The sequence below is a fragment of the Rousettus aegyptiacus genome, unplaced genomic scaffold, assembly GCF_014176215.1.
Source record: "Rousettus aegyptiacus isolate mRouAeg1 unplaced genomic scaffold, mRouAeg1.p scaffold_m13_p_15, whole genome shotgun sequence".
NCBI lineage: Eukaryota > Metazoa > Chordata > Mammalia > Chiroptera > Pteropodidae > Rousettus > Rousettus aegyptiacus.
In genome coordinates, this window is record NW_023416290.1 from 16,539,983 (window position 1) to 16,560,392 (window position 20,410).

General features: G+C 39.4%; 1 protein-coding gene across 10 annotated transcripts in view; it reads right to left on the bottom strand.

The window, feature by feature from the left end:
- Positions 1-20,410, bottom strand: part of FAM110B (family with sequence similarity 110 member B) — a 138,688-nt gene that overhangs the window by 43,162 nt on the left and 75,116 nt on the right. For 8 of the 10 annotated variants that reach the window (XM_036232842.1, XM_036232841.1, XM_016165663.2 and 5 more), the window contains one exon: positions 19,887-19,975. The gene's annotated coding sequence lies outside the window, so the exon portion shown is untranslated. Of the gene's footprint in view, positions 1-19,882; positions 19,976-20,410 lie in introns of all 10 variants that reach the window. The other 2 variants (XM_036232843.1, XM_016165664.2) reach the window with 1 other exon arrangement.

Genomic DNA, 20,410 nt, shown 5'->3' on the forward strand with positions numbered 1-20,410 from the left:
AGCTCAGTGACCATGAGCGCAACGTACTGTTTGTTACAACCTTGGTGGAAATCAATCCATTTATGCAACGAATGTAATTAGCTTTATAGAAATATTGGCCCAAATAAATGCCTTTCTGTAATTAGAAATCACGTGTTCTGGTTTAAACTAGTTTGCTACATTAAAAAAAAAATTCTTAATCAGTTAATTTAGATATAATCTGAAGCAAAAGTCATACACAAGGACTATGTAATTTTATTGAAGATCAAATAATATTAAATCGAATTACACAAAAGAAATTGGTATGCTGTAAATATAACTTCCTAGTGTTTCACTCTAAAACAGAAGTAAATTGATTTGTGGGAATATCCATTTGCTGCTGTGTCTCCTTTTCCAAATTCTGTTCATCGGAACTCCTTTTTCTGTAACTGAGGCAGTGTGACTCTGAATTCCACTGAAGCAGTGGCAGAGTTATCTGCAATCTGGGCCTCTTAACATCCTCACTGTGCTTTAATGTGAACACATTCTTGAAAAGGGCTGGTGAATAAGTCAGCAGTGTTCAATGAAAGAAAAAGTAAGATGTGATGCTCTGGAAAATAACTAAAAGCAACATTAAGACTAAAGATTTCCTTTCCTTCCCTTTCAAATTTCAGATGTGGGGCCTGAGCACCATTTAAATAGAATAAATATAATTGTCAAATGCTGAAGCTCCAGCTTACTTCTTTAGTATCTCCCTTTGGGAATAAATGAGGTATGTACCCTGGGACTCCAACTAAAACAATTACTACTGCCTCATGGCTTGTCAACACAGACCTGTAGCTTCGAGGAAATGGCTACCAAGAGGTAAACACAATGGCAAGTTGCTAGATCTGTTATGATTAAATTACCATGCAGTAAACCCTAAAAACACCACCAAAAAACTATTAGAACTAATGAATGAATTCACTAAGTGGCAGGATACAAAATCAACATACGAAAATCTGTTGCATGTCTATATACCAATAATGAATAGTTAGAAGAATAAATTAAGAAAATAATCCCATTTGTAATTGCATCAAAAAGCATAAAATAGCAGGGAATAAATTTAATCAAAGAGGTGAAAGACCTGTACTCTGAAAACTATAAGACAATGAAGAAAGAAATTGAAGAGGATACAAATAAACGGAAGGATATACCATGCTTATGGATTGGAACAATTTGCATTGTTAAAATGTCCTTACTAACTAAAGCAATACACAGATCCATAATATTAAAATATTAATGGCATTCTTTTCAGAACTAGAACAACTAATCCTAAAATTTACTATGTGGAACCACAAAAGACCCCAGATAGCCAAAGAAACCTTGAGAAAGAATAATGTGGGAGGTATCATGTTTCCTCATGTTAAACTATACCGCAAACCTTCAATGAACAAAGTAGTATGGTACTGCCATAAAAACAGATATATAGATCAAGGGAATAGAAGAGAAAGTCCAGAAATAAATCCTCACTTATATGGTCAATTAATCTATGACAAGTGAGGTAAGGCTATACAATGGGGTAAAGACAGTCCCTTCAATAAGTGCTGTTGGGAAAACTGGACAGATACATGTACAAAATGGAAATGGACCACTCTCTTACACTATACACAAAAATAAACTAAAAGTGGGTTAAAGACTTACATGTAAGAGCTAAAACCATAAAACATTTCTAGAAGAAAACATAGACAGTAAACTCTTTGATAAAGGTTGTAGCAATATCTTTTTCTTTATGTCTACTCGAGACAGAGCAATAATAGGAAAAATCAACAAATGAGACCTCATCAAACTAAAAAGTTTCTACACAGTGAAGGTAACCATCAACAAATGAAAAGACTACCAACTGAATGGGAGAAGATATTCATAAATGATACACTTGATAAGTGGTTAATATCCAAAACACATAAGAAACTCATAATAGTTTAACAGCCAAAAAAGCAAACCATCTTATTAAAATGGGCAGATGACCTGTACAGACATTTCTCCAAAGAAGACATACAGATGGCTGACAAGGCATATGAAAAGATGCTCAACATCACTAATCATCAGGGAAATGCAAATCAAAACCACAACGAGACGCCACTTCACACCTGTCAGAATGGCTACCATCAAAACATCAACAAATATAAAGTGTTGACAAGGATGTGAAGAAAGGGAACCCTCAGACACTGTTGGTGGGATTGTAAATTGGTGAAGCCACATGGAAAACAGTATGGAGATTCCTCAAACAATTAAAAATAGAGCTGCCATCTGTTCCAGTAATATCACTTCTGGGTATTAATCCAAAGAAAACAAAACCACTAATTCAAAAAGATAATGTGCACCTCTATGTTCACTGTAGTGCTATTTACAACAGCTAAGACATGTCCATCGATAGATGAGTGGATAAAGAAGGTGTATATATACACAATAGAATATTACTCCACAATAAAAAGAATTAAATCTTGCCATTTATGGATGGACCTAGAAGGTATTATGTTAAATGAAATAACTCAGAAAAAGACAAGAACCATATGATTTTACTCTATGTGGAATCTAACAAAATAAAACAAATGAACAAACAAAACAGAAACAGACCCATGGATACAGAGGGGTAGCTTATGATTGACAAAGAGAAGGGGGCTGAGGGGAAGCGTGAAATGAAAAAAAAATTATAATGTAGTCGATCATCAAGAAAATAATTCTTGAAATGTGGAAAATAATAGATTTTGGAGGAAGTCAGTTTATCTAGATTGGAAATCAACACAGCTCTAATTGATAACATACTGTGGTTTATTCTGACTAAATACTCATTACAATGATGGCTATTTTTGGATTAAAACAAAATTATCATTTGATGCAAAGGTTAAAAAGATGCGTAGAGATTTCACTGCCATCTGGGAGTCACAGTTGCTGGCACAGCTTCAGATACAATTAATTTATTCTTTAAATGAGGTTAAGTGAGTATCATTAGGAATAAATGGACTCTCCAAGTACATGAACAGTCAGAGTGCTTACTGGAGCTGGCCAAGGCATAAACGTCCATGACTTCACTTACCAAATGCATCCATGCCAATTGTGTTTGATTTGTATTGTGATCCAAACACAAGAACTACTTGTTGCAAAATCATTGAATGGACTTCGGATATAAAACAAATTTTATTATCATGATATGTGTTATGGGTTGAATTATGTCCTTCTGAAATGCCTATGTGGAAGTTCTAATCTCTAGTACTTCAGAATGTGTCCTTATTTGGAAATGGGGTATTGTAGATTTAATTGGTTAAGATAAGGTCATAATGGAGTTCGGTGGACCCTAGTCCCACATAATTGGTGTCCGTATGAAAAAGGGAAGTCTGGACATGTGTACGCAAAGAGAACACTAGATGAAGAAGGCAGAAATTGAGCTGATGTTTTCACAAGCCAAGGAATGCCAAAGATTGCCAGCGAACCACCAGAAGCTAGGGTAGAGGCGCAAAAAAAGGAATGAACTGCGGACACCTTGATCTAGACAGCCAACCTTCAGGACTGTGAGGAAACACATTTCTGTTGTTTAGGTGACTCAGTTTGTGGTACTTTGTTAAGGCAGCTCTAGGAAACTAATAGAATATGCGAATGGTGTTTGGTTGAGAACAGAACCAAGACACAACCTCCTGCACGTTTCTATCTTTGAAGGAGCCCCCCACCTCTAGAAGGTGTCCTATGAGAATAACTACAGTACCAAAACTGAATTAAGGATGTCCTTTCAAAGTATAGGAGGAAGCGCCAGGTTAAATAGTATCATCGGTATTTGCAGTTGGCGAATGTAAATATGCTGGGTGTTATACAGAACCAGGAGAACAGAGTTTATAACCCGACCTCCAAAAGATTTTCCTAGAACCTAAGTTACAAAGGAAAGAAAAGGATGAGAGGCAGAGATTGGGGCTTGGAGAAGTTTAACCAGACAGTATTGATAGAGCACTCGTGAGAAGCAGAAAGCGTGGAAAATTCACAAAACGTGACTAGGACAAGAGTGTGATATTTTTGAATGCCTAGCATTTGGGTAGTAGAAAAATATTGAAGAGACTCACAGAAATCAACAAAAAAAAAATTAAATTAAAATAAAGCGCATAAAACACATATCCCTCATTAGGCCTGACTATATGTAATGCCATAGGCTACATGATAGAAAAGACATATTAAGAAATATTATAATAAGAAAATACATAAGAAATGAATGAGATCTACTCTGAAAGGAAATGACAATATAATTGAATATATATACACACATACATACAGAGATGTGTGTGTGTGTATATACAATATTCTTATCTATATATACGTATAAACATCTTAACAATAGGTACATAAAATAACAATAAATGTCTGCAAATTAATGTAGTATATGAGAGCACTAAATTTGCCCAGAGGGACACGAGAGGAGGATCAGAACTGAATTATGAATTAAGCAAGAACACAACAAACGGAATGAATAAACAGAGTTACTTGCCTTAGGGCTTCAAAAATATATTTAAATATTGAAAATTGGTCATATTTAATTTTCGAACTTATCAGGTATTCACTTTCTAAAAACTACTTTTAAATATTTCAGCATATCACAATTCCTATGTAAACCTGAATATTTCTGTATACCCCCAGTTTTAAACTAAGAAGTTAGCAGGAATAGAGACAGGGTACACAAAATCTATTGTCAAGTGAGAAGTGAATAGTTATCCATCCTGGTGTATAGGGACAGTAGGCTTGATAAATACAGTACGTCTTCATAAAGAAGTTGAGATTTAAGAAACAAAAGCACTATGTAAACAGACAAGTATGCTTAAGTGAAACTATATTCTCCCAGATGAATCTAATGCCACACTCCAAAGTACAACATGGAAAAAGAGGACTCGGTGGTGAGAGAATGTGAGTGTCCCAGCCATGGTTATAAGAAGTATCACTGTTAATAATATCAAATGTAATGCTTTTCAGATGAGAAGAGTCTACTGGTAATTTGAAACGAATGCTTTTCTTTTAATATTTTTAATCTTTCAAAAGCCCGATACTAACTAATCTTAGATTCTTTAAAAAAAAAAAAATACTAGTATAGAGTTAATGCTCCTGGAACTAGCTGGAGGGATTAGAAACTAGTAAATACGTTTCCATGGTAACAGACTGCTTTGCCAAGGAGAGGTCATTTCATACATTCTTTATAACCCAGCAACTATACAGGGAAAGAAGGGAAATCTGTATTTTGATTTTTAGGGTCACCACTAATTATGATTTCTGGTAAGATTTATATTTTTATGAGAATGCACATGACATTCATGTCTGAAAGTTACCTAGGCTTAAATTTTTTCTCTGTTTTAGTCTATCGATGATCAGTCACGTGCTCTGATGGCGGCATGGCGGTGATGAAGCCGTCCACGGCTTTCACTTTGATTTGCGCTGAGTTACAGCACGTGCGATTATAAAATTCTGACACTGGATCCTGAGAGAGAGGAGGGGCTGAGTCGACAAAGCTGGACGTCTGCAACGTTCTTCAAGTAGATGAAGTTCAACGAGCCAGTGGCGACTGTGTGAACATCAGCGGGACAACCGAGCAGTGAGAGATGTGCGACCAAGTGACTGCGAGAGGGACCGACCGAGCTGACAGCCTGGACTCGGGAGAGGCTTACACCACGACTGGTAACAAGCGAGCAGGTGGTCCACAACCTGAAACTAAGTGGCACAGACCCTGAATAAGGGTGTCTTCACTGGCGATGCTTTTTAAAGGAAATGTTTCGTTCTGCTGTGCTTTCAATAGGATTCCGGCTGGAAAGACGAGCGTGTTCGCCTTTGGAGGGGTGTCGCCTTTCGGCCCTCTGCAGAGACTGTGTGGTCAGCCGAAGGGCAGTGTTTACTGGTAGGGCTCTGTGTACGAGAGCCAGGGCCTAGCCAGACCCGCAAAGCACACCGACCCCACGAAGCAAGCAGCCCTACAGGGCTGGGTCTTAACACGCTTCGGGTTCCTTATCGATGGTGAGGATTAAGTGAGAAAACCCAGGAAAATGGTCGAGATGGAGCAAAGTGCATAGCAAGTGTCCAATAACTGTTAGCTACTGTAATTATTCTTGTTAATGTCATTAGTATTGTTAATATTAAAAATTTGATTAAAAACTTGGCAGTGTCTTCAGGCGGCCTTGCGGGGAAAACTCAAGTTGCCCTTTATAAAAGATGAGAAAAGAACATGGATTCTCAAAGTAACTTTCCAAAATATGAATAGATAACGCAGCCTTGATTTTGAATAAAAGTCGTTAATTGGGGGTCTGCTAGTGAATCTTGCTCATGTGTGACATTTTTGGGAAGAAGGGCAGAAATCATACTTCAGATGTCTAGAGTAACATTTTTAAAAAGATGCCATAATTGCAAAAATATGTTTTTAAGGTATTTAGTGGTATTAGTTTTAGTGGTGCTTCACTTCCATGAAATGCTTTCTTCTAAAAGATCATCTTCTGACCTAAAAATAGGAGCCGTGTGAATTTCCACAATGAATAACTTTAACATAGAAGTAAAACTTACCACCAATGCCTCCACATTACATCTATTTCTCAAATTCTCTGTTATCATTATAATGTTAGGATGTTTGCCATTTTTTCCTGTAATTGAATGTCTCTTCAAATTGTCATATTATTTCAGTCATAATCCATTTATCATGGGTGCTAGTAAGAAAAAAGAATTACTGGAGAAAGAAATGTACTTTGGGTAGTAGAGGTAATGGCTTTAAGCTCAGATTCTTTTTTTTTTTTTTTTTTTTTTTGTGGAAAGCGAAACTTAAAAAACTAAGGCGCCCACAAGTAAATCAAACCACAAAACTAAATTACTGTGAATCTAAGGCACATTTTAAGCACTACAATTGAGGAAAGCAGCAGTGAAGTAAAAGCATTAAACAATGAAATTGATCCCCAATGCAAATGGTAAGTTTGTCGGAGTTCTCTAATTTTCTCAGAACTAGAGAAATTATAGCTTAGCCACAGATGACCTTCAAGTGACGGAATACTTTATGATTCTTGTACATTACAGTTCACCGACTGACGTGAATGCACAGAGGCAGAATCCGATGGACGGTATTAAGACCACAGAGTTGATGTGAAATAAAACCACTCGTCGGTGAAGGTTTTCATTTTGGTTTCTCCCTGACCCTTGTTGGACGATTTGATAGTCATCCTAAAACTTCAAAGCTTCTTTGCAGGGGTTTCACCACTACCAAAGGAATACTCATGGCTCTCGGCTCTGATCCTGTCAAAGGTAGTGTTTATGTACATGAGAATAGAAAGCTGTTGTAACAAGGAAAAATGTCGCAGATTTACAAGGGATGAAATTTACAAGACAGCCAGTTGATGTGCGTGGCTTTCACCTTGTGAGTCCTTTGATCAAAAAGTGTGTATGAAAAGCAGAAAAATCTGTTCTTGATGGTTTTTGGATAAAACATCACTTCCCCTGGGAATGTGGTCGTAACTCCCGCATGCTCCTCCTCTTACTTTAAGGATGGGCCACCCGGAGGATGAGGGTGCAACTCTGACCCAGTGTTCCCTCTTCTTGGGATTTCCATACAGGTTCTAGTGCACACACTCACATGGGACTCCTAAACCTTTCTAAAGTTTGGAAAATAAGAGAAATATTATTTGGTTTATTAAACTAAGTGTTTATATTCATAGCATCCCATAAAAAGCATATAAATGCTTCTATTCAAATTTCTTCCAAGACTGAGGGTAGCCCAGACACTGTATTATGGAAAGAATTCATTGAATTCAGAATTTAACTACGAAAGGTGAAAAATTCTATCAGAAATGTCATTTTATTGGAAGAGTTCTAAACCAGATATAAGACTTGAAAATACCATTTGGGCCCTGATGGAACTGGGAATGTAAATCAGTAAAACAATGAAGACAGCTATAGAATGACTTGGTAAGTGAGGAAATTCACTGTTTTATAAAGACTCACTGAACGAAAAAAAAATATATATATATATATACACACACACACATATACACACACACACACATACACATGCATGTAATATAATAAAATCTAATGGAAAAACTAAAAGTTGTGATTATCCCTTAAAATTAATTATGAAATTATTCATAATCCCAGCATACCGTATAACAGGTATAAAATGTGGATATTTTTGATATTCTGTGCATTGCTTAAAATATATATCATAATGTAATTTGCTTTTTCATTTAATTTCATTAAACTGACATTTATTGGGTTTCTGCTATGAGCCAGGTAACATTCTAATTGTGAGGCATTAAAAAACGACTGTAATCTGTGCTGTCCTTGAGGTGATCACAGACTAGAGAGAAGAAATATTATTTGAATTGAAAAAGTCTGTTTCAGTGAGAAGGTACATGAGGGACTACTAAACCCACCCAGAGGGGCTTGTGGGGTTAAGTGGCAGAGCCCGAGGACTAAATAAAGCCATCCTGGAAGAAATGACATCTGGGCAGACTCTGGAAGCTGAGCACCAGGCATAGGACAGTATAAACCCAAGAGCAAGGGCACAGAGAGCCTGGGATTCAGAGGCCATGGGTTCTTTCACTGTCCTCGAGGGAAACCCTGTGAGATGGGAAGACAGAGCAGGAGAGGTACCTGGACTGTCGTGGGGAATCTGTTATCCAAATGAAGGGGCATGAATTTGACCTTGCAAGTGATGGGAGCCATTGAGTGGTGGTAAGCAGAGAGCAACCTTATATTTTCAATTACTAGTGCTCTTTGAACTGTGGAGAACAGATCTGAAGGGGCGAGGGTGACAGCAAAGCCCCAGAGAAGGCAGGACTGTGGTTTTAATAAGGTATCTGGTGCTGCGGTAGGTGTTGGGGACTTTCGCTTCTGGAGAAGTCTCTTGGCCTTACCCAACAGATATATTTTTGGAAAGCTGAAATTAATTTCATAAGCCAAGCCATATTTTCCCATTGACAATTTATTCATGTTTATATTAATTTCATTGATTTAACTGTCACTGGCCCCTAAAGGCTGGAACTTAGAGAATGCAATAGGAGCCTTAACGTTCAGTAGTCTTCAAGGTATTTTTTAGCTAAAGAAGCTTTCCTGAAGTAAAGATTATGTGGAACTTCAGTACATAAAATAGACAGATGCAGCATTGTTTTGGCTGAAGCAGAGCCTCAAATCTCAGTGCTCTGTCAGCCTTGAAATCCCGAGTACTACAGGGAATAGAGTTTGAAACCCACTGAAGTTTAATTCATTGCTTCTACTGATGAGCAAGTAAGGTGCTGGTCCCCGGCAGAGGTCTCGCTCTGGAGTTGTGATGTAGGAGACAGAAGGGCTTGTGTTCTGGCTTTTCCAGTTGCGGCCCAAGTGATGTTGAGAATGGATGCTTCTCCTTGCTTCTGTTGCCTCATCTGTAAGGCTGAGGCAATAGTTCCTCTCATCCATCAAGGCCACTGAAGTTCAAGTCCTTTGTAAAATGTGTAAGTCTATTTTTAAAAAATTGCTACTGCTGTCTCAGTGCATCAGATCACAGATCTGGGAGCCAATCGGAGATCTTATCATCCTTTGGTCCCTGAGCAATGATTAAGAGATGCTATGTACAATTAAGAAAAATTATATGAGTATGTGACTTTAAGTCTCCCATTAAAGAAATCAGGAGATCACTTGAAGATATTTTGAGCCAAATCTGCAGCATTTTAGGGTCTCTCATTGGACCTTATTAATGATATTTGACATTATATGTGAGTCCAGACAGCCAGGTATCCCATCCACAGGCGTCTAAATGAGGACAGAGGTGATGAAGATCACTGGTCAATTTGGGGCCATTATAATAAACAACCCAAAGTGGACCTGTTGGTTGGCATCTATAGCAAGCTCTTTTGTTCAGAAAAACATTTAGTAAATCTGATCTACCAAAAGAATATGGTTTCTAAATTGAAAGAACACAATTACCTCCAAAGTCTGAGAAACTCCTGGCACATAAAACCATTACACCTGACTCACTTTGGCAAGGATCTGCAGCCAGGCGAACACGGGCTTGAATCTCACCCCGTGATTATCTGCTTTGTTCCAACAACTACTGACTCATAATGTGCAGAAAGAACCATCACAACTGGCCCCTGGGACATGCCCAATAAATGCTAAGCAATCCACTAGCGACTGCCTTTTATTTGAACAGTATCGTGTAAGTCATCACGCTAGGGAGTTAACCACCCATTAGCACTGCACTGTCTTTACTGGGAAATACCACCGGTACTGAAGAACGCTCTTAGAGTACCACCATCCACTACAAACCAGTGAGGAGACTGGAGACTAGAGGAGGCAGTTCGCGAAATATTTTACACATCACAGCAATGATGAACAAGTTGAAAACAGAAGTAGCACTCTCTGCGAAGTATCCGAAGAAGCACACCGTGATGCCACTTCTGTGGGAGGCTGAGTGCCAATGAAGTGGCATGATAAAGTGGTCAATAAAGTAACAAAAGCTCATCATTAGTTTAAGATACAAGAACACTTCCGATGGCACTTCACAACCAGGTTTCACTAGTCTTAAAAATAAGAAATCGATTGGAAGCAAATGTTAATAATCACAGTGCTTTCAAACATAGCTGTATTTAAGATTAATAAAGTATATTGCAAACATGTATAATGTCGAGTATCATTAATAAGGTCCAATGAGAAACCCTAAAATGCTGCAGATTTGGCATAAAATGTCTTCAAGTGATCTCCTAATTTCTTGTTTCTTAAAATCACATACTAACATAGTTTTTCTTAATTGTACATAGCATTTCTCAATAGATTGCTTAGTGACCAAAGAATGATAAGAGTAACAGAGAGACGCTCTCAAAGACCCTAAATGAGGCAGTTTCCTTTGGCCTAGCACTCCCGGAGACTAACTTAGAAGGGCCAAGGATTCGGTTAGGACGGTGATCCCTGGACGCAGCCGACGAAGGCCAGTGCGGCAGGCAGGACCACGTGTGCAAACCGGCAGCGCTCAAGGCAGGCCGTGAGGAATGAGCAGCTACATGGACGCAGAATGCAGCACATTACATAACACGGACACGTCCCGTGGCAGGTTCTAAGCGGAGAAAATACACAGCTGGTCGGGGAGAAAGTGAACATAGCTTTAAAATGCTTTATAAACACATGTCCCAGGTACATTCCAGGAAAATTCATTATACTCCCTAAAATACTCCCAAAGGGAAACTTTTTCAGGCCTGCGTCTTTCTGGTTCACAACAAGCCAATGGGCAAAATTTTAAATTAAATCTATAAGGGAATCAGCTTTCTAAGTTTTTCTTATATTAAATGGAGGGGTATGACCAAAAAGTAATAAAGGGGGCATTTCTTTTCCTTCCAAATGTTGAACCACAAATAAAATTAAGAGAACGAAAGAAAACGAAGCCCTGCATTTTTCCTCCTGTCTTTTTTGCTGTCTGCTGCCAGGTTTAGACAAGATCGCAGAGACTGAGAGAGGTAGGGATGGCAGTGGGTGCAGGGAAGAGAATCGTGCAGCAACGCCAGCTCGGACCGCTCGGGCTACTGCGTGCCTCGTTACGGCCAGGAGTGACCACGCTGCCAGGCCCTGTAAGGCGGTGTCCTTACACTGTGCTTAGAAGCTAATGCTACTGCGGATGTTGGGAAGAGAGATATTTACTGTAATTCCCCTAGTAATGACTTTATAGAAACTCCACTAGCACCTGAGAGGAACCTCTCGGGAAGTAAGCCACATGAACAGATGAGCAGTGAAGCTTCGCCATGCCCTCTTCTCCTGGGAGGAGAGTGGTAGGGTATCCAAGGTGTTAAGCTTTCCAGTGAAAAGTCATGTTTCAAAAAATTGAAAAAAATTTAAAAAATTTAAATTGAGATTCAAGTCCACTACAGTGGATGGACGGAAAGCATAGAAATCTTATAAAATCACTTAAAATTGAAAATTCTGACACTATTTATAGGCCAACTGCCATTAAGTGATGCTTGAAAATAGTTTGTTGATTTCTTAACTGAAGCGCATACCATCAGAATATTCCACTACCTCCATTTTTCCTCTACTATGTGAGTTTCGAACGTCAGCCAGCCAAGTCTTGGTCACAAGCACACCTCCAGAAGGATGCTGACCCTCAGGAAAAGTAGGCTGCGGACTTCTGAGAATACATAGACTAGACCCTTGGCACTTAGAGACGGTTCTATGGCCTATTAGAATAGACCAAGGATTTGAATACACAGTTCAGTAGTAGCCTCTTCCCTATGTCATAGACTGAACTATTGATGAATTAGCCACAGTATTAGTCCATGTAATCAGGGCTTCAGGTCTGGCAAGACCCTCCGCTTTCTTGGATCTCTTGACATTTTCTTCACTTCCTACTCCAGGACAAGTAGTTGTCACTCTTCTCAGAATGAGTTTTCAAATATAAAGTTTTTATCCCTTCACAGGAAGGACAGAGAATGTCTCAAAGGCAGAAAAGCTTACCCCCATTAAACTCTCAGGCGCCTGAGGCAATAGATTCATATTTTTTTCATAGTAATGATAACTAGATTAACACACAGAGCAGAAGGCCTGAATGATAACTAGATTAACACTTAGAGCACAAAGCCCTGGTGAGTGTGAACAGTGGGGTTGGCTGCACTCACTCCCTAGTCTGCATCAGCTCTCACATGTGGTCTTTGAGCTGGTACCTCCCCCAAATGGAGGCATAAAGGCAATTATTGAACTTGGGTCAATCACAAGTAATTGAGTTTTTAAATGTTGAATCCGTGAATCCCTAGGGAATGCTTAGTTTGAACTAAAAAACAACTGTATCTAAGCTGAATTTTATAAACAAAACCATATTTTAAATGCAGCTGAGAAAGAAGACTTAAAGGGCCTTTTGAGAAAGCGAATTATGCTTGATTACTCCCCACTTTGACTAGTTTAAAGTTTAAGCTTAAGTTCTTATAAGCCTAAGCCATAATATTCAACTATAACCAACTATAAACCACACGTTTTCTTGTTTTTCTTCCTTTGTCTCTGAATTCATTTTCTCTTTCCTTTCTCCAGGAGTAGATTGTGTATCTCAGTGAAATGATGCTGCTGGCTCTGTTACCCCATGCTGCCATGTCCGTGGATGCTTATACCTTTATATACGCTTCTATCTGAAATCTGCAGATGCTAGCAGAGCTTATGAAAAGGCAGATGCGAAACCTACAGTGACTTTTCTTTATATGCATAACAAGTTCTTCGGTCCTATTAAAGTCCACAAACCATTCGCAATCCTAGTAGTTTGCCAGAGTCTGTGTTGGATTCTAAAGATACAGAGTTAAAGCATAATTCTTACCTTCAAATTGCTTATAATCTACCAGAAAGAGGCAGAAGGAACTTACTGTAACATAAATCAGATTATGATAAGTGCCTTTTATGTGCTCAGAGACTAGAAATGGTCCACGACTATGTGCTCATCGCTGTAAGGGACCATAAGCACATAGAATGTAAATTCTGAACAAATGCAGATCTGGGGGTAAGAAATGCCTTCACACAGAAAAGGAAATCTGAACCGGGTCTCACAAATGAGTGGGATTTGGATTGAGTTTCTACTTGTGCTTCTTGCTGTCAGTGGGTTTGTTTTTCCTTCCAGAGGAGAAGCTGTTATTCTCCTCCTGATTGTGTTTTCTATATGTCTATTTAGGCGTCACTCTACTCTGGACATTTCCAGGCTGTGTTGTTGAATAAAATTGTTATTGTTATGAAGGGCTTCCTGGGGTTGGTAATCAACTTCGTTCGTCTTCAGGAAGTTAATCAGTCCACAGAACTGTGCTAAAGCTGCAGAACGATCTCAAATCTCCTCCAGGGTTTCGACCCCAGCCCATGTTCTCACAGCGCACCACATGAATGACGAGGTGGCCTGATACAGAGCACCGCTAATGTCTCAAACAACAGGGAGCCAGTGATTTTTGCATTAAGGGAGAGTTTTTAAATGAATACATCATACAATTTGAGAATCACATACATCTTTAAAAGTAAAGAATAATTTCAGAACTACTTATAAACATAGATGGCACATACCACATTGTGACTAAATTTGTTGCATGAAATTGTTGAATGAATGAGTGCTAAAAATTCTTGAATCTTAGAGTTAGCTCTAAAGTTGTTGTTGTTGTTGTTTTTTAATTTTAGGAAAAAGTGACTTTGAAAATGGGCCTCACTGGAACTCTTGGAATTTAGAAGCGGGAAATTAATAAGGATTCTGAACAAGAAGAAGCATAAAAACTCTGACGCGCCAGGTGTGTAGAAAACAAAAGAGTAATGGATACTGACTTGGGATATGTGTGGAGACCAGCTGAGAGGGAGTTTTAACTACCAGGCTCTGGAATTTAAATTTGATCTATAGGTAACTAGGAGAATATGGGGCTTACGAGCAGAGAAGTAACAGCATGAAAAATAGTGTTTGTAAAAATTTTTCTGCTTACTAATCCGATTGGTCTGAGAGCAGAGCCTAGAGGCAGGCTGGCTGAGTCAGTAGCGAAATTGTCTGGGGATGAAAACATGGCAGTGCTGATGCAGGACGCAGGAGGAAAGGTCGGCAGGGCCGGGCGCCTGAGTGGGCATGCGCGGTAAAGAGCCAGGAGTTGCTCGAGGGGGCTTCCTCCCAGAGGAAGGTCCTCCCATCTACTGTTGTGGTGAAAACTGTTTCTCTTTGACCAAGGATGATGCTGAGTTCTGTTTTAAATGCGTCCTATAATGAATTAGACCTACGAGACTCCAGTAAAATTAAGAGACAAATTTCAGGACAAAATAGATACGTGAAGCTATGAGAATAGCTATGTCTAAACACCACCCAAAGGCCATGCATGGAGACCACTTTCATCCTAGGTGTCTTAGTCTGTTTGGGCAGCTGTAACAAAATGCCACAGACTGAGTGGCTTATAAGCAATAAACATTTATTTCTTACAGTTCCGGAGGCTGGAAGTCCAAGATCAAGGGCCATTCAAGCATGGTTCTGTTCCGGTGGTAACTCTCTTCCGGGCCGCATACTTCTTGCTGTGTCCTCACATGGCGGAAAGGGCAAGAGATCTTTCTGGAGCCTCTCTTATGAAGGCACTAATCCCATTCATGAGGGCTCCACCCTCTATCCTCAGGATTTCAGCATGTGAATTTGGCAGAGGACAAAAACATGCAGACCACAGCATTATGGAAGAGTGCAGTCATCACATAGGCTATCGAAGAGAGAGAGACCCGGGCGGCGAGGACATTGCTCCCTGATACATGACCCTGATGAGCTTCGCATCTCTCTGAAGTCTGAATAGTCAGAATACACACACGATTCTCAATCCACACCTACTTATAGTAGCAGACACAGGTTGGAGGACAAACTGTGAAGTTCTTGATATTCTAGGTTTCCTCCTGGCATAACTACAATCATTCTGCATGATCCTCCTCTCTCTCTCTTTACCAGTGTGCTCTCAAGTTCTCTTTCTCTTCTTATTTTTGGGTCTCTTCCCTTCTTTCATTAACTGAACACTTCCCATGGTTTCCAGGGAATCATTCTACTATTCCGACACACATCGTGTTTTCTTGTCATTTTCCCCATTCTCCTTTCCCCAGCTTCCCAATTTCCCCCGACCAACTTTCCCATTCCATTTATGGCCTCATCATCGTAAACAAACGGGTGTGAAAGATGTGGTTAGGGTTTGATAGAGGAATCTGTGTAGACTTAGGTTTTATATCCAGTGCATGTCTGATCACATGGTTGTCCTCTGGTATTAAGGTTAAACTCTTTCATTCTTATCTACACGATAAACATTCTAATACATCTCTGTAGGGCAAGGAAGGCTTCAGATGAGGCACAGGGCGCCTCCAACACAGCACACCTAGCGCAGGCCTTCCAGAGGCGACGGACTTAACTTTTCTTCCATCTTTGTAGAAAAGCAATGACTACATTGCCACTGAAATAATTTACCTTGTAATAGCCATCAGTAATTAACAAGGACAACACCATGCATACACAGTAACTTACAGAATTTGTCTTTCATTTGATTAAAAAAAAATTAAATATGCCAGATAACTTAGTTGGTAATTGAACAATTTAAATTGTAATCAACAGTGGCCTCTTGAACTTCATAGTAAGTTTGTGTTAAATCCTCAAAAACAGAAGTGAAATTTCTTTGTGAGCTTAGGAGTATTTTATTTTAGAGACAGAAATATCCCTATATCTATCCTCCCAGAAGCCTATTCAATTTTTGTGAATAACGAGAATAAAACAACTAAAATCCCAGCTGCTTTTCCCAGAGAAGGCCCCCTCCTCTTTTTCTTCTTCTTTACAAAGCGACAAGCAAGGTCAAGAGCTTGGCTCTGTTTGGATGGTGGGTCTCATTACCATGGCCAGCTCTCTCTTGCTCCTCAGGAGACCTTGCTCAAGGTCAGCTGAGACGGCTTCAGAGGAGCCACACCTGACCGTGCTGGTGGAACCTGAGCTCTGAGTCATTACTTGGCAAAGAGCTGATCTAGGAAAAGGCAAAAGTCAGAGAGATGCTGGCGTGAAAGGCAGATGAGTCATAGACAAGGAACATATCACTTGCTATGGAGGACCAGCCCTGGGAAACCTCTAAAATGGGAAAAAAGGTGTTTAGGGAAAACTAGCACACATTTTTGATCAAGACCATTTAACACAAAAAAAACATTCAAAGGTTGTTTTTGCTCCCAGCAATTTCTCAAGTACCTAGCACTCACACTATAAAGAGAAGAAAAATCCATCCCAGAGAAGTTTTAAAAAAGGAAACTTTCCAGGAGAAAGTGACTATATCAATGACTTAAGTTTGATTAAGATAACAAGAAACTAAAAACAAAGGGAACACTGTAACCTATTTCCTGAAATTACAATCACATGAATCATGCATAGAAATTGGTATTTGTGTATCATTTTTAAGATGACTTATACATACTTTACACTAGATTTCATGTTCTAGGCTGAAAAAAATTCAAAAGTTTGACCAAAAGAATATTACAAGGTCATTTTATGCCTTCATTTTCTTTTTAAAATTTTCTTAAACTAGGGCCCACTTTTTAAAAAGACCCACCTTATACACTAAGATCTTAAATGTATGTATTGAGTAGTGAAAAATGTTAATGTTAATTAAGTAAGTCTTCATAAGGCTAATTATCTATATAATAGAAAAGCTTGGAAAAAAAAAGTTTTAGTGAACTTTAAATGCAAAAATGGCCTAAAACAGTTGAAAACATTTGGATAATAAGAAAAAATTATGCTTTTTCAATAAACAATCTTTAAAGCACTTAAAAAATGTTTCTATTATGAAAGCCACCTAAGTACCCACCAATAAATGATTGGATAAAGATGTAGTAAATAATTATAATAGAGTATTACTTGACTATTCAAAAAGAATGAAATCCTACCATTTGCAACAATATAGATGGACCTAGAGGGCATTATGCTAAGTGAAATAAGTCAGACAGAGAAAGACAAATGCCGTCTTATCTCACTTATATCTAGAATCAAAACAAAACAAAACAAACAAACAAACAAAACAGACACAGATACAGAGAACAAACTGATAGTTGCCATATGGGGGGGTGGTAAGGGAGTTGGGTGAAAAAAGGTGAAGAAATTGGGAGGTACAAATTTGTAGTTACAAAATAGTCATGAAGATGTAAAGTACAGCATAGGGAATACAGGCAATAATATTGTAATAACTATGTATAGTGCCAGATGGGTACTAGACTAATTGGGGAGAATCACACAATAAATTATATCAATGTCTGAACACTAGGCTGTACACCTGAAATTAATACAAAATAATACTACATTTCAACTGTATTTAAAAATAAAAAACAAATAATAAAAATATCTATTGCCCTATCCTTCCCTGGACCAACATAATTTTTAAAAGTTTCTATTTATGGGGAAACTGATATAAAAACAACTTCAAGTAAGTTGCACACAATGATTTGATACTATTTGAGAATTAGATGTAGGGGCCAGGAATTACTGTTTACAACCCAGGTGACATTGTGTTAATGAGTCACATGGTTGAATCCTTTCTGATCGCCCCGACACAAGACCTAACTAACTGATAATGACAAAGCTCTGTGAAGGTAACAGACTGTCTTCTCCACACAGTTGCTTTGGAAGGCAGAAAGGGGGGCGGGCTCCACTTCTTGTGTGTCTATCTATGCCGTACCAGCCGCCTCCCATAGCTATGCCATGTAACCTCTCCAGAATCTCTACTAGCCGGCTGTTACTATTATCTGGCCTATGGGAAACTGAAGCTTAGAGAAGTGAAGTCCATTGGCAGGGCTGGTAAGCATTGAAGCTGAGGTTACAGCCATGTCTACTCAGCCCCACCCCCAGTTCTTTCCTGGCCACTAGGGCTGCAAATTCACCAGCTGTCAGGAGCCAGCTCAGGGAGTATTAACATCACCCAGCTGTGTATGGGAGAGTGGGGGTGTTGAGAATTACGAGAGGGATTAACAGGCCCTTGTTTGTTGGGGACTTTTCCTGTTTTTAACACTTCCAAGTCTCATGTCCCCGAAAGCCTCTCACTTGTGGGCAAACCGGGATGGGTGGGCTGCTGGAAGGATGCAGAGTAGAGAACACGAGCCCTGTTGGAGGTAGTCCACCTGTGCTCAGGTGCAGTTCTACCGACTGGGCTCTACAAGGCCTGGGCGTGGGAGCTGTTGAGTCCCTTCCAGCCAAGCGGAGCCCAAGCCTCCCATGTCAGAACTTCTTATATCTGGGATAAGAAGATAAGGCAATATAGCGAGAAGAGTGATGAATTTTGGGGTGTATCACTGAAGGATCGTGTTAGCTTTTCTAAAATCTCTTTCCAGAGGCTGCAGAATTCTACCAGGCTGATTCTTACTTGTCAGCTTAAGTTAGGTTTTGAAGTTACTGAGAGCAATACCTTTCTAACAAAGTACTGTATAATGCAGTGATAATAAACTATAAAATGCATGGCATACGATATAAGTAATGGTGTATTTCATGTGGAGGCTGGAGAGGAGACTCAAGGAAGGCTATCGATCAAATCAAAGCACATGGTCACTGGGGAATACGACACGGAGGTTGAGACTTTGTGTTCTCATGAGGGTTGCTCTTTACCAGTCAAGTCGTTACAGACCTGAGTTAGCTGAAGAACTGTCTCTTGATTCCCCAAACATTTCCAACCACCTCATCTGGTGATTTTGAACTCTCAGCCCCTCTGTAAAAAGGAGGAACATCTGTACCTTGACCCAATTCGTCCACTTACGTGGCTCTTTCATGTCTGGCCACAGGATGCTTCCAGGTTCCCCATCAGCTTTGGAGACCAGAAGAAGTCTCGGGAGGGGCGTGGATGTGGGACAAAGTGCCCAGCCGTGTAGTTCATGGCGCATAGACACTCCCCAGTCCACCGGCTATCCGCGACACCCCTCCCACCTTGGCCTGTGCCTGGGCCAGCATGTGGGTTTGCCCTCTCCACATGGCCTCCACTGGGAGGCCATCCCGCGAAGACTACTGTCCCCAAAACTCCCAGGGCACTTGCTGCTGGCTCCATACAACTGGCCTGTCAGAAAACACCATCTTATTCCCCAACCACAGACAGTGTACTTCTCACTGGACTGTAAAGATATTTATAATTTTAGTCTTCAAATCCATGTACTGCTAAATACCTGGTTACTAATTATTGGTAAGTATAACGCAGCCTTTTAAAACAACGGAACTACTAGCAGATACGTAGACGGCATATCACGGAAACCCTTGGCAAAACAAATCATTGTTACTATTATTTTGATCCCAACGGTGACCTCAAAGGCAGACACTCTTTCTTTTTTTTTTCTTTTTTTTTTTTTTTTTGCCAGACAGCAAAATATCTGAAACCTCAGCTTCTTTGTTTGAATGTAATAATGACACTACTTTTCAGAGCGAATCAATACATTCTGCCGAGACTGGATCAAAGCAAAGCAATATACTTACTTACTTGAAGGAGGAATGAGTTTTTTATGGATGGCAGACAGAAGTCACAGGAAGTCCTTCTTTTCTTAAAGTTCTCTCTGCAGCATGAAATAACTAAAAATAAAAAAAAAAAGATTGTTATTGCTTTTTTCATTTGACAAAAATAGGTAGGCTATGAAATATAAATACAGAAAATGATAATTCTTTTAAAGATTGGTCAATAGTTAAAACAAATAAATAACAAACATGTAGGTAAACCAAAATGTGTTAGTTTATACACACTTTATTTAGAAGCTCGCTTCAACTATATTTTTTAAGGAGACATTTAACCATAGACAGCGATTACACAGAAAGAATACAAATATCAAGTTGTGAAAAGTCACATAAAGGTTTACAGGACGTCGTCTCATTTCTGGAACTGAGTCTGAGTCCATCCAAGGTGTGGCAGGCAGAGCGTCAGTCCATCTGATATGCAGTCCCCATTTCAGAACAGGGACCAGGGGCCCCAAAGGGACCAAGTTCTGTTCTAGGCTCTGGGGGTTAAGATAG